This window comes from Marmota flaviventris, chromosome 1 (genome assembly GCF_047511675.1).
Source record: "Marmota flaviventris isolate mMarFla1 chromosome 1, mMarFla1.hap1, whole genome shotgun sequence".
NCBI classification, from domain to species: domain Eukaryota; kingdom Metazoa; phylum Chordata; class Mammalia; order Rodentia; family Sciuridae; genus Marmota; species Marmota flaviventris.
This window is the reverse complement of record NC_092498.1, coordinates 153,210,890-153,227,585: the sequence shown is the minus strand read 5'-3', so window position 1 is coordinate 153,227,585 and position 16,696 is coordinate 153,210,890. Positions and strand designations below refer to the sequence as shown.

The window sequence follows — 16,696 nt, the reverse complement described above, 5'->3', positions numbered from 1 at the left end:
ACACTCTCTGGTCATCTTGTGACCAGCACTAAAAAAGTCACTGAATTACTGCAAAGTCCAAACAAGTCCAAACAAGTTTCTCTGCTGATCCATGCTGACCCTTCATTCCTGATGTTTTACTCCTGTCATTCCACCCCCTTGATACGGAGGTGCCGAGGGTACTGCTGGTGCCGATGTATCAAAGCGACAAGTACGGTCCCCTGTCTTAGGTCGTCCATTCGGAAGTTGCCCGTCCTCGGGGAGACGTATGGGCTGTCGCAACCCTTCGAACCAATCTTCAGATTGGAAGATGCAATCCACGGCATCCATGCAGCCACCAACCACACAGGAGTGTAGAAAAGGTGCAATCATAGTACGAATCTCACAGCAAAAGGGAGCTTTCACATGTGGCACAAAAGGATGTGTCAGTCGTGAATAAACATCAAAATTCAAATCCTTCACTAACGATAAATCTATCACCATATTGTGAACTATCATAAATGGATAGTCAACATCTTTTTCCAAGAACATCGGAATTGGAGTCATGCGATCCTTCCGGAACAACAGGTCGTTCCTCAATTTGCGTCCTAATATCCGTCTGATGATTATTTGGTCCACAGACATAGTTCCTCAAGAAATTCTATAACGTTAACCAAGTCTGGGTAAGTTTTGGTGACAATCGACATAAGTCCACAGTTTAACAAAATAAGGCTTACAGATATTCCTTAAGCATATATCAAACAAAGATCTAGGGTTATACGTCTTCCTCCGTCTGCATTGCGCAAAACTCCTACATAATAACTCATCACCAAACAACAATGATCTATCATAGCTAAGGGAAATAATCCCATTAATGTAAAAAGCAAATGCATTAGATTGCTGTGTCAACAAATCATGATCAGACTTCATTACTTCCGTGAACAATCCAAATAAACCCTTAACACACGAGTGTACATCATACCTACAATAAACATTACAGTGCGAATTAATATTAGGAATACAGTTCCAAACATGATTTAAGAATACACATAAAGAAGGTACAATACCCTCCAAATTATTATCCAGCGGACACCATGGTCCACTGCGTAAGGTTACTAGTCTACATAAAAGAGAAAAACGTTCCTGCCCAAACAGTGTATATGCACTATATAAAAACCATGTATTTACATGAAATTCGATGCAAAGATGACAATTTGCATAGTGCAACTGTTCAGAATAATTCCTCGATCTTGCCGTCCTTCTCCTTCTTGGATTTAATTTTCTTAGTGCCTTTCGCTTCATGGTCTCTGTAATGTTGAAGTTTATCCATTTTAATGTAAGTTTTCTTTCCTGCAGACTTATTAATCTTTAAACAAACCTTAATGCATAATACTAATAATACAAAACAACATACATATAGCAATCCTTCCTTAATCCAATGGAAAGGATTCCATCTCATAATACAACTCACATCTGCATGAACTAATTTTCTAAAGAAACCTACAAAACTACAATCATAAGTATACTGAAAGTCACGCGGAATCAAGTATCCGGAATCAACCAACATTTTAACTTTATGAGTTTCTCCTGAGAATCTTTGGAGAAGTTCAGTAGTTTGATTATGTACTGTCTCAATTTCCTTTCCCAATGAAGCATAAATGGACTTAGCTGCCTCTGTTGCTTTCATCATATTTTTATATTCTTCTGACAGAGGTGGCTGGGGTACAAAAGAATGTAGCCCAAAAGTATGATTAGACATATAAACCACCTGAGTCAGGACTCGTAAGTTTTGCGTAGCAGTAAAATCCTTAGACCTAAATAGATGTTTCTTAACAGTTAGATTCATATGTTCCATCATCATGACATTAGTATGTACATGACAACCAGCATTCAAACTTAAAGAATCACTATAAGAAATGTTTTGCCATCGTCGAACCATGTAAGGTTCAGGATAACAAGACAACATATTAAAATTCCCAAGATCGAACAGAGTAGCCTGAGGCATAGATATAGTTATATCAGAAGTCCTAGGTTCATCTGAGAAAAGATCATATGCTATAATAGTTGTTTTACCTATAGCATAAGTGGCTTCACTAGGCACATAATATGACATATTGTTCCATTTTAACCAATAAAACTTATCAAACGGTATTATCCAATCTTTACCAATTTTCTTCGGTATAGCCTTAGTTGGATATCCTATTACAACCTTAGATGTCGACATTTGCCATAAATTAATCATGCAAACACCAGTTTCACACCAAGAATCCTTTGTAGGATCTAATATGGTTATAGCTGATGCAGCTTCCATGCCTATGCCAGTTCTAAATAACAGTCTTATTTCTTCTAATCCCGCGGTGATCATTGCTTGCAGATGTTCACACTCCTGAGTTGCCTCCAATTGTTTCATACGTACATTCCATGATGCATCCATAGTCTCAATCACCTTACTTAGTGAATCAACATGATGTTTCAAAAGTTCCTGTTCTGCAGAAAGTCTTTCCATAAGTAAAGATGTGGAGTGCAGATTTTTAGATAATTGTGAGATAACAAAGTTCTGTTTATTCTGAAGTCCTCGAAGAGCTGAAATTTCCACTCGAAGTTCCTCCGTCATTGCTCCAGCGATCGCTGCCCCCAAAGCTGCTCCGGCCAGGAAAGCGCCAATCGCTGCGAACTGCAAAGGTCTCCGTCCTGCTGCATTTCTTTGAACTGAATAAAACAAATCTGGCAACACAGTAGACTCAAAAGAAGGACATACAGTTTCACCTTTCAACAAATCACTAACAGACAATCGTAACACAATTGGCTGTACTTGTGGTTGTATCAAAAATCTAACTGGCTGATGTAATAAAGGTAAAAATCCTGGAGCCTCTAAAGTCTTCATAAAATTATCGTCCTTTTCCTTGCGTGGGAAGAGGACCGCTCTTGGGAAATGGGCAGTAACCCATCCCTTGGTTCCATTAAATCCTCCTCTATCGATTAAACAAGGATTCAAAGAGGTCGGTTCCATGTAGCATTTCTGCATATCCATCTTTGTACTATATATAATATGATTACCTGCATGTGCATCAAACACATCAGTATTATTATGTAAAACATCATGTGTTACAATATCATAAAGATTCCATTCATTGTCACTTCCTGGTAATAACATATACCAGTAATAAGGTAATTTTCCTGGATATATTTTACTAGACCAAGTAGAGAAATCCATTCCTTGTGTCAACCACCATTTCAGAGTTTTTCTATCTGCTATATCCACATGGTATCTAATTATAGTATCCCAGAGCTGTGCTCTAGGGCACCCAGTCTTCAATGACCAGTAGTCATCAGCATTTACCAGGTAAGTTTCTGTTTTGTAATTCACTAAAGTAACTTCATCCAAATCTGGTGGTACAAATGCAAGAGAATATACTGTTGGATGTAAAGTATAATCCCTCGTTTGTTTTTCCTCATTGCCTAATACAACATTACCACCTTCATAATGTTTGGAAACATTTCCAGTTATATTTACATCAAGAGGAATATCATAGTACGTGGAATCATTATGCATAATAGACCTATGAATACCAATCACATATTGCCATGAATGTGGAAACCATCTGCAAATAGATCTTTCCATAGCTAAACTAACATTTTTAGTGTCCACATAATTAGAATCAACTCCCATCGGGATTGACATATTATGGACATTCACTCTGATTTTGTCATCACTCAAATTAAACACGGGAATCAAAGTCCCAAAGAAATTATCATAAAACTTAAAGGTACAGTCTTGGCATTTATAATAAGGCCACTTTGAAGATTCTCCTTTGGATCCATTATAAGTATAATCTACCTGCAGAAATGTAACATTATACAAGTGTTTTTCCAAAATATCCTTAGGTGTGACAACCAATACAGGTTGCCAGGACTGATTATCAAACCTATGCCACGTATTATTCACCTCAAGATGCATATGAGAGGCATTCAAATATACAGCATGAAGAGGATTCTGTACACAATTTTGTCTACTAAAATTATAACACCATGTCCAATTAAATATATTATAATATTGTGTGTAGTTTTTCCATACTGTCTGGTTAACAATGTATTTGTCCACGGTGAATTTATAATCATGTAACCCTGGACTATGCACTCTCTGTCCCAATTTCGGGCTATCCACAATCTCTGAGAGGTCCCATTCATTATTGGCATTTTTAAAGACATACCTCCTTGTTTTGTTTTCAAATAATAGCCATCCAGAGTGATTAAACATTCCAAATTCAGGATGTAATACCCCAGTCGTCCTGTAAGCCGGACCCAGCCTACAGGCCTGTGTGTGAATCTTATAAGTTACAGATGAATAATTACCAATTTTATAATAATATCTATATTGGCACCACTTAAGGAAGGTTGAATCAACAGGGAAGCAAACTCTACCAATAAATGCTTGTCCCTGTGTTCGGTTAAGCATATCTCCAAAAATGCTGCGGATACAAACATACCCGATTTTGTCCTTTAATTTAGGAGGCGTGGCCACTGGTTTAACCAAGTTATGGGTAAATGGCTGTGGTAAAGGGTCGGTCAACACAACAGGTGATCGCCAAGTGGCGGTACCTAAGGTATTGACTTTCCACCAATTATCTATAGTAAGATAAGATTGGTTCCGTATTTCTAAGGATCTATCAGGATTCTGTAGAATCTCGAACTTTCCATATATAGGTAAATTAGGAAAATCCGCTACACAAGATACATAATGGGTATAATTCAAATGAATTCTGCTTTGCACATCTTCAATATATATAGACATATTCCTTTGTTTAGTGCTCATGGAATCTAGATACTGCTGTAACTCTTTTGGACACCATGTCCCGTAGGGTTCAACTAAAACTTGCGGCCATCTAGGCAACGGTCTAGCTCCTTGTAAATGTCTAGGCAATCTTTTCCACTCATCCAACATTTCCTTAGAATCATTATATGGCAACAAATTTATCCCCAACGTAGTTGTTCGTGGGGTTGTAGTTGTAATTTCACCAGAACCTTTTTCTTCTCCATTATCATATGAAGAATAGTCATATTCTTCATATTCATAATCGAATAAATTATAATCATTCTGTTTGTTGGACACCCAAACCTGAAAAGGCAGTGATGCAACATCTTTTTCTGCTGCTTTTATACATGTAAAGTCATTCTCTTCTGTAGATTCCTCAAAAGTATATACAGTAAGGTTTGGATTATTAAGCACTGCTGCTGTAGCATTATAGCTCTTAACTAAAGGTTTGCCTCCAAGTTTCCTATAATAATACACAAAATGTGGCTTATAAGACCACATATCCATAATCCCAGGTACCAGATGACATCGGAGGGGGTTAGTTTCATATTTATTAGAATATCCTCCATCCGCACTAGATCTAAACATTGGGCTATATACCCCAACTGTATTGATGTCCCAAAAATGGTCACACTCCTTAGGTGCGGAGTGTTTGTTATAATGGTGGCAAAATGCATAATTATGATAAAACAGGTATCTAATAGCAGTAAAATTTTGTAGGAATTTGTTACTTCTCCAATATTGTGGTATTACTGCACAAGAATTATTACACTCTTGAAGTGAATGAGTGAAATTAATATAATTGAAGATCCAATCTTTGTAAGAATACTTGGTCAGGTTAATGTTCCTGATACCAAAATAATATGGAGTTGTAGTAGTAAAAGTAGTGGGAGTTGTAGTTTGATTTCCCATTACTGAATAAAACTGCAGGGCTATCAAAAGTAGCAAAAATAGCAAAAGTAACAAAGTCCTAGGTGCCATTACCAGAAACATAGTGTATAATTAAGTACATAACAGGGTAGCAAATCTCGTACCAACAATTTATGATTAAAACAAGTAGAACCATTCAAAAGAGCTGTCTGCCATTCGTTACAATGAAAATATCCACCCAAAAACAAGCAAGAATATACAATCAGGATAACAAAGCATATGTTAAACAAAACACACAAACGTTTACCTAGTGACAACATCTTGGCTTTTTACTAATCTGAGGTCCCCTTTTCCAGTTGATACCCATAGGGTATTTCCTTGTCCGTGTGATACAATCTCACCTTTAATCACAGAGTTATCTTTTCTGTTACGTATCCACACCTTATATGGTCTTATATTATCTGGGTTTGGGTCCCCGTCTGCCTGCACATCGATGTCCTTTTGGAATGTTTCCTCAAAGGGTGATCTCCTGTGCAGTCTTTGCCTAGAATTAAGTTCAAAAACTGCAATCAGTATTGCCTTGTCAAATGGCACATCTTGTCCTATCTGCCACAATTTAGTCTTTAATAATCCATTGAACCTTTCAATATTTCCTGCTGCTTGTGGGTTATAGGCCAAATGAAAATCCCAATTAATTCCTAAAACGTCAGCTAATTTCTGAACATTTCTACCAGTAAAATGAGAACCCTGATCAGAAGTCACATTCCAAGGACATCCATATGCTGCACACCAGCTCCAAATAGTTTTCATAGTAGAGCTTTGATCTGCATGTCTACTTGCACATGCATGTCCCAATCCGGTACTACAATCTACCATAGTACACACATATTTTCCATTCTGCAAAGGACCAATATAATCAATTTGTACCTTTTCATTAAATCCTCTTGGTGACGGCCTATTATGGGGTGGATCCCTCCGGAAACGTTGTACCGAGGATGCGCATAATTCACATCCAGATATCGCACGCTTGCATGCTCCCCAGGTGACTTTTATATTTCTTCCTTGAAACCATTGGAACATTCCATGTGTTCCAATATGTCCTAATTCCTTATGCAATTGTCGGATCTCATCATCCGAAATATCAGCATTCAATTCAGGAAGTTTTATATGCCAATTTGGGTCACGTTTTAACTGAATCTTTGTATCTGTTCTATCTGATATTTTCCAAGGGGCCTTATTCACCAATTTTAGCCCTTCGGAGTCAAATTTACTCAATTTGTCTGCCACATTATTAAATATAGATATTTCATCTGTACGTCCTGTGTGAGCATCAACGTGCGCTATCTTTACATGTATAGGTGCCTCCGCAAGAAATTTCCAAATATGTATTCCCCATACATCTTTTCCATTAATTTTATAATCAGATTCCTTCCACTTTGCAGACCATATGGCAATACCATTACAAACTGCCCATGAGTCCGAAAAAACGTGTATATACTTTTTCTTTTCATGGATAGATTGTTCAACGGCCAATCTTACTGCACAGAGTTCTGCTAACTGTGCTGAGGCATCCGAGCCTTCCTTCACTAAGATCTTTTTATCACTTGGTCGATATGCCACAGCTTTCCATTTAGTGATATTTCCTACTACTTTACTTGATCCATCTGTGAACCATGCATTTTTATGAGAAGCAACTGCCCCCCATTTTCCAATAGGTTGTGTCTTTGGTTGTTTAACCTCTACCGGTACTTCTACCATAGGCTGAGCGAAAACTAATTCTGATAACCTTAATGTCTTATTATTCCCTGACACTGTTGCATCATTAATTATAGTTAGCAAATACCATTTCCATTTCAACACTTTTTGTTCCATAGGTAAACCTCTAAAGTCTTCCTCCTTAGTTCGTACCCAATCCAAAATTGGTATCTGAGTTCTTAATGTAACTACTCTATTAGTTAAAACAAAACCTAGACTCTGTACCGCCGTATAAGCTGTCCACACTGTTTTTTCAAAGAAAGAGTACTTGTTTTCGGAAAAAGGAAATCTTTTGGAGTAAAACCCAACTGGTTTAGTCTGACTATTACTTTTAGTATATATGCCCCAATTTCCAAAGTCATTGGCATATATTATATCAATTATAATTTCTTCACCAGGTTGAGGTACATACAATTGGGTATATGTCTGAACATATTCCTTAGCTAAATCTAATGACTTTTTCTGTTCCGGTCCCCATACAAAGTCCGCAGCTTTCCTGCATACCCTGTGTATTGGAGCCAGAATCATTTGCAAATATGGAATATGTAATCTCCAATATCCCAAAACGCCCATCACCTGCTGAGCCTCTGTCTTGGTTTTTGGTGACTGTAAAGCCAAAATCTTATTTATCACTGCATCCGGAACCTTAGGTCCTTCTGTAGTCCACACCACCCCCAGATACTTAACTGACGTGGCTGGACCCTGAATTTTATCAGGATTGATGGACCATCCTTTTGATTTCAATAATGTAACTACCTCGTCCTTTACCTTATTTAACTCGGTCATATCTTTCCCAGCAATTAATATATCATCCACATATGACCATAACTTAGTAGTTCCTTTATCTTGAAAGTCCTTTAACGTTTCTTGTAAAGTTACATGTGCTATAATTGGGCTATTTTTATATCCTTGTGGTAACCTCTTAAACCTATATTGTACTGATTCCCAAGTGAATGTAGTCAATTCTCTACTCTTAATATCTAATGGGATAGCGAAAAACATATCACTCAAATCTATAGCACAAAAACAAGTAGGTGAAAAATTCCTAATTTGAGCATAAATAGACTCTACATCTGGAAGAGTACCTGGCATAGAGGGGGTTACTTTATTTATATTCCTATAGTCTACCGTCAATCTCCACTTGCCATTAGGTTTCATAACGGGCCATACTGGACTGTTATATTTAAATGATGATGCCTTTTCTATTATATCTTTTTCCAACATTTCCTTTATTGTGGCGCTAATCTCTTCATGTCCTCCTTTAATAGGATACTGTTTAGTAAACACTGGTGGAGTATGGGGCAATTTTACTGGATCAATCTTTACTTGACTTAAAATTTTTGTTTCAAAACACTTCAATCTCTTTAAAGGTAACCATTCACCATATAATAACCTGAGTTCCTGAATTCCTAATACTCCATGTGGAACTTTACCTACCAATACTTGTATTGTATAATCCAAATCATATATTTTAAATGTTACCCATTCTTTTCTCATTTCTGCACTATGTCCAGATACTCCTTGTACTATAACTTTTTCCTTAGCTGGTTTATTATTTACAAAATCATCTCTGACTATTGTTACCTCGCTTCCCGTATCTATCAGGAAGGAGTCTGTATATTCTTGATTATCAACTATAAATTTTAATTGTATGAACGGCCGGGTGTCTGGCCGTTTTGCCATCTGGGTGTTCCAAACCTTGGCATTGTTAAACCAAACCTTCTTCTTTGGCCCTGCACCTGATTCCCTCGCGGTACCGGCCTTTGTGGCTTCATTCTGCTTCCTATCTGTCTGTTGTTTACAGCAACATTTCCTTGTGTCCAGGCTTGTCCTGGTCGCACCTTTCTCCAGTCTTTGCCATTTCCCAACATATTTCTGTTTCTTGGGAGGCTCCGCTGGCCAGGCGGGCCTCCCAAACGGAAGTTTTTTGTCTGGAAACATTGACTGTTCCCATTTGTCTGGTAACATTTAATATTTCCGTTACTATTTGTTGGAAAGCAGACTGGGTTTCGGGCTTTAGCTTGAAATGACATTGCAGCTTGAAATGACATTTTGTGCTCTTGTTGTAATTCTCGATGCTGTTTTAAGAACTCAACTACATCCCATAGGGTGTTGGCTCCAGCTAGCATGGTTGCCAACATCATTCTATGCTGTTCTGGTGCTCCTTTTATAATTATTCTCCTAAGCGCGGCTGTTAAGTGAGCACTTAAAGGGGATCCTTGAAACTGATTATAAATTTTGCTAAAAATAGCTAACTTCTTTACTATCTTAATCCCTTCACTGGGATTCTTCCACTGTACTTGGCCTTCAAAGACACCCCAATCTATATGTGGGATGGCCTCTGCCCAGGCTATTGCAATCCAATCCCAAAGTGCGTACCCTGTCAGGTTCCTCTTGTATAATCTTTGCCAAAGTGTCCGCAACACTCGGATTGTCTATCTGGATATTAACCACCTGCATCTCCTTGCCTGCGAGTCTTATAGACTCGCCTCCCTTACTATGAATTGTAAACAAAAAGTCTCCGTCGGTCTGACCTTTCTGTGAAAAATCTTGCCTTAACTGAACCATTTCAGGTCTAGTTAAGTCCCTAGTTTCAATAACTTGTTCCAACCCATCTGGGCGTCCCCGTCCGGGTGTGGATGTTTTAATTACTGAAACTGGCATGCTGGCCTTATCAGGAGCTTCCAGTTGGTTCAATATATCTTTCAAAAATGGGTTATTACTTCCATTTTTAAGGGCTTCTTTTACTAACCTTTTGCCTCTTAGCCTGTCATCATCTATATCATCTATAATTTTACATAATATTCCCGGGATTTCTTTCTTGTCAGCCTGTTCCATTATGGGCTTGACGGTCTGAGGATTACTTAATGTTACCTCAACTGTGGTTCCTTTCTGGAACTCAGGCATCTTTGCCTGAACAATTCTTTCAATACCTCGCCATGGCGATTGAGATTTTAATTCCTTTTGCTCGAGCTTTAGTTCTCCTATTCTACATTTCTGCCTAAATTTTTTTATTACTTCCTTGAAGCCCATGTTGCTATTTTTAAGAGGATCCTCAGTTTAGCTATATGAATTTTCCAAGCAATAAACCCGTTTGTTTCTATCTTATAAGGTATCTGACTTATTCCCTGATGCCAGCTATATAGTGCCCAATTTTCTATCCTTTCCTTAAGCCACCCCATGCACAGGGACCACCGTCCTCCTAAGGATTTTGGTGGGGGCACTCCCCTTTCATTCCACCTTCAGCCTAGACGCCGGACGATCACGGTCATTCTAGGTTTTCAGTAGAAGAAATTGTGCATTGCCATGTGGGTTATATTTACCTGCTCCGGAGCTCTTCTTCCGTATCCTGCCGACTACGCCAACTGTCACGAGCAGCTTCTCAGCCTTGTCTGGTTACCAGGAGTTCCCTTCCGGATATCTGCACTGGACCCCGGACCGCGACGTACGCGAACACCAAGCACGAACTCGATTGCCTTTTGAAATGCTGGTTTATTCGCACACCACACAAAGCAATACACGAGGTGGCTGGCACACAACTGCACGATCTTACTCTCAGGCGACGAGAGTTAGTTGTGAGCAATTACATGGAGTTTCCCCCGCGCTTATATACTTTACAAGTTGTTCATACCTAACTTATCTAACATAAGCATACTGCCTGACTACTTTATCATCCTATGACCACAACTTAGAAGGTTACATCATCCACACTCAAAAAGGTTACATCATCCACTTATCTAACATAGACACACTCTCTGGTCATCTTGTGACCAGCACTAAAAAAGTCACTGAATTACTGCAAAGTCCAAACAAGTCCAAACAAGTTTCTCTGCTGATCCATGCTGACCCTTCATTCCTGATGTTTTACTCCTGTCAGGTCTTTTTTTAATCTTCACACATTTCTGTCCTTTGTTTCCCTTTATCCTGTAGTGATAGAATGCAGGTGGGAAGGCCAAAAGGTGGGAGATAGGTGGACTAGAGGAATAGGCAGGAAGGGCCTGGGGTGGTTTGATTAGCACCACCCTGTTTGCTGGGTGCCACTTCATTAACAGTTCCTTAGGATGGGTTCCGGGCCTTGGGGACATTAACATTTCAATTTCCCCAAGTGCTGCTCTGGTTTCCTGTACTCCATTCTCCATAATGGTCTCCATTTTCTTTATCTTACTGGATATTAGACCCTATTTACCTAACTACACTAACTACCTATCTTTAAATCTGGCTTCAGTTTTATGAGAAAACTTCTTTCATAATCTCCAGTGTAAGCAACAGACTTTTCTGAAAAAGGCTCCTGAGTTTGAAGAGATAAGAAAAGCAAGCACATATTCAATTACACAATAAGTATGCAACAAATCTTCAGCAATTATAAACACATCTTTGTGTACTTAAAAAGAAAAAGCAACAAGTTTCATGTTACGTGGGAAGCTATTCTCGCATGTGATTTTGTGCACCTCCCTGATTGGGTGTGAGGTGTTCTGGCTAAACTGTGTTGGAACTAATCCCCACCCTTTCTAGGTTCAAGAGCCCATCCGTGTGGGGGTGTGACTGACCATTGACCCTGAGACCAATCACTGACCCTGACATTAGAATGCTGTCCCCCTCGACCTTCATTGGATGGAATTTTCCCCTGAATTTCTTGTTCCCCAATAAAAGGCCACTCTCTGGCGTGCTCTGCCTCTCTCTCACCTGCTAGTCTGTGTAAACCTCGCTGCCCCACCAGGTGGCTCAAGGCAGGAGCCAGAGGGGAGAACCATCTCAGACCTGGTCAAAGAAAAAGGTAAATTGAGTTTGTGTCTTTATTTTGATCTCACTAGTTAACTTCTACGCTACGAACCTCTAGTATGAAGCTAGCATGCTGGTTGCGCAGTGGAATGTTATGAATAAATATTTTATCTTGAAACAAAATATTCAAAAGTAAACTCACATAATTCTATCAGGAATTATCCATATGATTAACATTCTGAAATGCCCAAACAATGAGAAGCCAATCTTTACATCCACAATGTAAAGACAGCAATGAGAAGCAGAGCAAATTTAATCACCTCTGTTTCATAGACACATGGGAAAATAGCAACTGTTTCCAAATACCTAGATGACTCTTATTAGTTTCTCATGATCACATAACTAAGATATATTAAGTATTCAACAAAAGACTACAGATGATGTTTTACTTCTCTCTGGTCTCTATACCAAAACCCATATTTTTCAACATTCTGCATCTCCCCAAATATGCAGGCAAACATGAGTTTGCTAAATTTAACCCAATAAACTTAAAAGCTAAAATTCTTATAACACAAAACTTAGATTTCATATTTTGTTATAGTATTTTTAAAAATGGGAATTGGAAATGTATGTGCTTATTTAGAAGAGAATTATTGAGTTTATTCTCTAGAAAAAAAAAGCAAACCTGAAGGATCACATTATTGGAACATCTTAAACATGTTGATAACATATGTTCCTAACTTCTAAACTTCATGGAAAGCTGCTTGTACAAAGTATGTGACAAATATCTGCTGTTAAACAAGTAATACATCTGATTCAGTAGCGAAGCCAGAAGCTGTTACTTCACTTCTTTCTGTTGCCTCCAGATGCTAGCATACTTGTAATTCACATAAATATTTTTAGTGTATCCATGTAGATTCCCAACATCAAATTGATGGGATCATATTTTTGAAATCCATATGCTGGTACTACTTCTGCACACTTGATTACTTTTTGAGTATCATACAGAAGTAACATGCTGAAAAGAACTAATCCACCATACATGCCACTGAGTATAGAGTGGCACCAGCCACAATGGTAGGGGGAAGAAACATAGATCCCAGTGAGGAAACAAAGACAAGACCCAGGCCTACTCCTAGGGGTGCTCCCATGTTCATAAACTTTTCTTTGGGTGCACACAGAGCCACAGTGGAGAGGCCTCCCACAGTCCCAGCTGTGTACCATGCAGCTCTAATAAGGAGAGGCCCCCTTAATATTGTCAGAGGAGCTACTACTGCATCCATCACACCAGAATGCAGCAACCAAGCAAGATGCTTTGGACCTGGGCTTTGCTCTTATGGTATATAGAGTATACTAGCATTCTAGCTCCAATCATGGCTGCAAAGGTTGTACCAATTGTCACCCAAGAGCCTCTCATCATGAAGTTCATAAGAGCAGGTGTTCTAGACACTGCCAAAGCAGACAAAGTAGTTAAACCAATACTTCCTGCTAAGTACATATAGGTAGAATTAATTCTATCCTTCACATACTGGGGACAAATTACAGCCTTTTTAATAGCTCCAATCTCATTAGACATTCCCAAGTCATAGTAGCACAGTGTTCCAAGACCAACAGCAGCTCCTCCAGCTAACAAACTACCTTCCAATCTGATCAATTTTAAATATTTTTTTCCATCGATGGTTCCATTGCAGTGTCTTTGAGTTCTTGGCCAGTTTTCCCATGGCAGATCCCACTTCTTGTCCTGGTGGCATATTCACTGCTGGGTGTTAAGAGCCATTGATTTTTCGTGATGAAATTCTTTATAACAGGGGAGGCCTTGGTGAAAGCTGGATGGAAAACCCTGGAAGGTAGTGTCTGGAGACACACAAAACTTGCAGCCAACAGGGTGACACACCAGGTTTACCAAGCAGATCTAACCACTAAGTTCCCAGTCACCTGCACCACGCAGTTTGCCTTCTGGGCCTGCAAAATGTGCATACCCCATCTCCTCACCCTCAGCCTGCTCCCTACTGCCTGTGCATGTGTGGTCTCCGAGGCTCACTCACGATTTTTCATATCTCTGATTGTATTCAAAGTATATTCACACCAATTTGTGTCTTCATACATGTACTTTGTATAATAATGTCCATCATATTTAACCATCATTTCTAACCCCATGCCCATTCCCCTCCCCTTCCACCCCTCTGCCCTATCTAAAGCTAGTCTATTCCTCCCATGCAAGATCTTTATATTTTACATGTTATTTTTAGAATATCTAAAAACTAGGAGGAACCCAAATATTCAAGAGGAGCAATATGGATGGGTCAATCATGGTACAACTGTTCTACAAGCTCTTATGCAGACTTAAAAATGATGGTTTAAAAATATGGATGATTTAATTCAGATAATGTTCACATGTAAAAAAAATAGTTAATTGCATGTGTGATGAGATTACTAGTGTGCTATCTGATGCTGCATTTCTTGAGCAAAATGTTTCAACCCATATAAAACTATAATGGTGCTAGTGAACTTCTGAGGCAGTGTGTAGAAACATAAAAAAGATATGACCCAAATATAGTCCATGTCCTCACTCAGAGCCTCAGAGCTACCTGGGACACCTACCTCTGGCCTGTATGCCCTACACAGCTGTTAAATATGATGGACATTATTATCCAAAGTACATGTATGAAGACACAAATTGGTGTGAATATACTTTGTATACAACCAGAGATATGAAAAATTGTGAGTGAGCCTCGGAGACCACACACAGCTACCTCTGGCCTGTATACCCTACTCAGCTGTCCCTGGGAATTCAGGCTAGAAAGCTCTTCCAGGTGTGCCTAGCCTGTCCTACTTCATGGGGATTTCACATCAACAAAAAATGGAAATTGATTTTGCAGAATGCATGTGATTTTGAGGAATATTTTCCTAAATTTTAAGGCTTAGATTGGACTTTCATATGGGACTGAATGTGCCAATGTTGCTTGGATGTTGAGCTCTGATCCTGACCTCAGGGAGTTTACAATTCAGGATGAATATTCACAAGTGAACTCTTTACTTCTTGCTTCTCCTCTAGTATTGTAAGGGAACTCAAGGTCACCAGACAATGCTGCCAGCTATGGCCACAGTTCCCTGTGTCTCTTTCTCTGTCTCTCTCCCTGATGTCCACCTTCTTCAGCAGGATCCCACAAGGGACTTCCTTCATCAGCACAGCTTAAGACCATATTTTGACATGCTGCTTGTTAACACTAGGATGAATCTAGAGCCCTGTTCCCCTTTGTGGTTGGGGCTGCTACCTTCACTGGCTAGAAAATCCTCAGGCAGTTTGGGCCTTGTCTGCCCTGACCAAGATTCTGTGCCAGCATTGAGCACAGCACCTGGACCAATGTGCTCAGAAGGAATGGCTGCATTAATTTAACCTAAATAGTTCAAGTGACAACTGACCTCAGTTGTCGCTCTTAGAGACAAGTCGCATAGCATAGCTTGGAGGATCTTGGACACATTGGTATCAGTCTCAGCTTGGCTTAGCTAGGGAACAGGCTTTTAGGGAAATGGCCCATTCCTCTAATCAAGATCTGAGAACCAGGCCTGGTTTCCATTCACCTACACTTCATAGGGGAAGGTGTAATTTTTGGCCCCAGTATGATTAATTTCTTTCCTGCTCCCTGGCTCCCTTCCCTCTTCTAACCACATATCCATTTTTCTCATAATCATGGGAAGGACAACTGTGTACAAGGCATCCCTGGACTAATGGTCATGTACCTTAAGATTCCCAGTCAATCCTTCAAAGAAAATATTGTTTCCACTTAATAAATAGAGCAAAACTTGTCACCAAATTACCACATATGCTGTTACTGAGAAGCAAGAGTCAAAAACACTGAGAAGGCAACATCTCTAGCAATTAGAGAAATGCAAATTAAAACTACACTGAGATTCCAACTCACTCTAATTATAATGACAATTATCAAGAATACAAGTAGCAGCAAATTTTGGTGAGGATGTAAAGAAAAGGAAACACTCATACGTTGTTGGTGGGACTGCAAATTTTTATAACTTTTCTGGAATGTAGTATGGAGAATCCTCAAAACAAACTAGGAATAAAACCACCTTTTGAATCAATTATCATACTCCTCATCATATATCCAAAGGATACTCCAGGGATACATCCACATCAATGTTTATAGCAGCATAATTCACAATAGCTAAGCTATGGAACCAACCTTGATGCCCATCAACAGATTAATGGATATAGAAATTGTTGTATATATATTCAACAGAATATTACTAAGCCATAAAGAAGAATGACTATATGACTTTTGCCAGTAAATGGATGGATATGGAGATTATAATGCTAAGTAAAACAGGCCAATCCAAAAAACCCAAAGGTGGCATGCTTTGCTGATATGTGGAGGCCAAACCACAATAAATGAGGGCGGGAAAGAGGAGAAGTTCAGGAGATTATCCAAAGAAGCATTGAAGTAAGGGAGCCGACATAGGAATGGGAAAGACAATAGAATGAATCTAACATAAGTTAGATTGTATGCATATAAAATACATAAATGAATTCCACCATTGTGCCCACCCACAAGAATGGGATTCATA

At 39.0% G+C, this 16,696-nt stretch overlaps 1 long non-coding RNA gene and 1 pseudogene across 1 annotated transcript; both read right to left on the bottom strand.

The window, feature by feature from the left end:
• Positions 1-383: 383 nt before the first annotated feature.
• Positions 384-10,896, bottom strand: LOC139707243 (uncharacterized). Its single transcript, XR_011708814.1, has 4 exons — positions 10,720-10,896; positions 6,083-6,185; positions 1,147-1,265; positions 384-619 (listed from the first exon to the last, which is right to left on the bottom strand). It is a non-coding gene; the product is annotated as an uncharacterized lncRNA (long non-coding RNA).
• A 1,983-nt stretch (positions 10,897-12,879) lies between these two features.
• On the bottom strand, positions 12,880-14,011 carry LOC114082664 (growth hormone-inducible transmembrane protein pseudogene; annotated as a pseudogene).
• Positions 14,012-16,696: the final 2,685 nt, after the last annotated feature.